The following is a 2,683-nucleotide window of genomic DNA, read 5'->3' on the forward strand; positions in this document are numbered from 1 at the left end:
TCAGTGGTGCACACTGAATAACCCATGCTCCATGGTGGTAGAAATGATGTCCTCACCACACAAGTGCAGGAGACGGGCCCTGGGTATGGTTTCTGACGTAAGCCTGAATATATTTTTTTAAGATTTTATTTATTTGAGAGAGAGAGAGAGAGAGAGACAGAGATAGCAAGAGAGCACAAGTGGGGAGGAGAGGGAGAAGCAGGCTCCCTGCTGAGCAGGGTGCCCAACTCGGGGCTCCATCCCAGGACCCCAGGATTATGACTTGAGCTGAAGGCAGACGCTTCACCGACTGAGCCACCCAGGTGCCCCTAAGCCTGATTCTTTAGCCGTCTTAAGTGATTCTGTTAGCAAAATGGTTATGTTTGTTTTTGTTTTTAACTGGCTGCTTGGAGTTTATTTTCCACTTGGTGGAAGGCACATAGTTACAGGGTGTCAGGAAGGCTTGCATGTGGCTTGGATAGTAAAGAGTAAAGACTGGGGTTCTCTCAATTTCCTTTTTGGTGTTTTGCTGTTTTGATATAAAAGAACCCAACTGCAAACAAACAAACAAACAAACAAACAAAAGAACCCAACCAGCCTGCCTAGTCTGGAGGGGAGGGGCTCCAATGAGCCTAGTGCCTCCCGAAGCCAGGTGGCTGGTGGCGACTCAGGATTGGGGCCCAGTGTTGGCTTTGCCAGGCTGGCCACCGGGCTGCTTCCTCATGGCTTCCGGAGCCAAGTCACAGGTGGTCATGCTGCTGGAGGCCTGGGGAGATTCCAAGCATTCTGGGGACTCTAGCACTGTGGCCATGAATGGGAGAGTGACTTCCCGAAAAATCAGCTTGCCTACCAGTGACCGGGTAGGCCTTGGGGAAACGGGGGTGGTGAGAGATGGCTTCCCCAGGATCCTCTGCACTTCCGCAGGAGCTGTTACTGGAAGGGAACCCAGGCGGCGCCAGTAATAGCTGCGGGCGGCCACGAGCGAGCCGCTGGAGGACGTGGCTGCCTTGCTGTTGTTCGTGGGCTGGCAGAAATCTCGGCGTTGACCCCTCCCAGGCCTCGCATGTGGTCACGGGTGGTGGGGACAGGGACGCTAGGCACAGAGCCCATTTGCAAAGGAGACCATAGAAAGCCTTGACCAAGGTGCACACAGGGTTCCAGTTTCTGCTGAATGCGGACGGAGTTGATTTCTAAGGTTTGAAACTAAGAACCCTGGTTTTTATAGTGAAATAAGTGGGGGTGGGGGAGCAGATTAGGAGGCTGAATAGTGTCCTCCCCGAAAGATATGTTCAAGTCCTAATCCCCAGTATTCAGTACGAGTGAATGGGACTTTATTTGGAAATAGGGACTTTGCAGGTATCATCAAGTTAAGATCATACTGGCTTAAGTCATATTGGATCAGGGTGAACCCTAAATCCAAAGATTAGTGTCCTTATAAAAGGGGAGACACACAGGGAAGAAGGCCACGTGATGATGAGCCAGAAATTGAAGGGATATAACTGCAAGGCAAGGAATACCAAAGATTGCCATAAAGAAGCAAAGAAAGATTCTTCCCGAGTGCCTTCAGAGGAAGCATGGCCCTGCTGATTTTGGATTTCTAGACTCTAGAACCATGAGAGCATACATTTATGTTGTTTTAAGCCACCCAGGTCTTGGTCATTTGATACAGCAGCCTTGGAAACAAATACATACTTCATTCAGGGCACCCTGAGTCTGTGGAAAGATTCAGTTCTGGGAATCGGATGAGTGGCTGGCTGTGTTCTCTACTGTGGTGACTTGACACAGGTCACAGTTTGCTGCGCCTCGAGAGGGGATGTTCGTGGCCTGCCCCCAAAGAACACATGATTATTAGCCCCTGTCCAAAATTCCTTTTGTTAGATTATTCTGATTACCATGCTGGTCCTGCCATCCATTATGGTATTATACCCACCTTTTCCCCTAGAAATGGAATTCTACCCTTGTCTCTACTGCTACCCAAAGAAGCTGGTGCGCACCCCACTGAAATCAGCATTATCTCCTACGAGCGCACCTGGCCCAATGAAGAACAGCCACAACGATCTCGTAGAATGTGCTACTAGTCTCCTCAACAATATCCCGAATTTAATCAAATCCAAGATACTATCAATGATAAGATGAACTATTACTTTATGAACCACTTAGAAAAAGATCACTGTCCAAGTGTGACCTACAGTAACTTATAAAACATCCTCATTTCACAGACACGAAAAGATGTGCATATTAGAACTCATGAAATAACAGTATTTCTCAATACTGCCTTGGTGAAGCAGGTGTCATTTGAGCTCTTCTAAGGAAAAAAGTGAGTGAGCAGATTATACGTGATAAAGCATTCTCTTTTTTTTTAAGATTTATTTATTTATTTATTTGAAAAAGAGTGAGAGTGCACACCTGCGAGCAGGCAAGGGAGGGGCAGAGAGAGGGAGAGAGAATCTGAAGCAGACTCCACACCCAGCGCAGAGCAGACTCCATGCCCAGTGCAGAGCACAGTGTGGGGCTCAATCCCACAACCACAAGGACATGACGTGAGCCGAAACCAAGAGTCAGACACTTAACGAACCGAGCCACCCAGGCGCCCCCGTGATAGGCTGTTCTAACACTTCTATCTCGCTAAGATTTTGGATTTCTTCTTACTCATTATCCCAGGGAATTTTTGGCAAACTTTAATGTAGGCTACCATTGAGTCCAT

At 48.0% G+C, this 2,683-nt stretch overlaps 1 pseudogene; it reads right to left on the reverse strand.

Annotated features, from left to right (window-relative positions):
• Window positions 1–245: 245 nt before the first annotated feature.
• On the reverse strand, window positions 246–1,892 carry LOC121105889 (annotated as a pseudogene).
• Between the last annotated feature and the right edge of the window lie 791 nt (window positions 1,893–2,683).

The sequence above is a fragment of the Ursus maritimus genome, unplaced genomic scaffold (genome assembly GCF_017311325.1).
Source record: "Ursus maritimus isolate PB19 unplaced genomic scaffold, ASM1731132v1 scaffold_3, whole genome shotgun sequence".
NCBI classification, from domain to species: domain Eukaryota; kingdom Metazoa; phylum Chordata; class Mammalia; order Carnivora; family Ursidae; genus Ursus; species Ursus maritimus.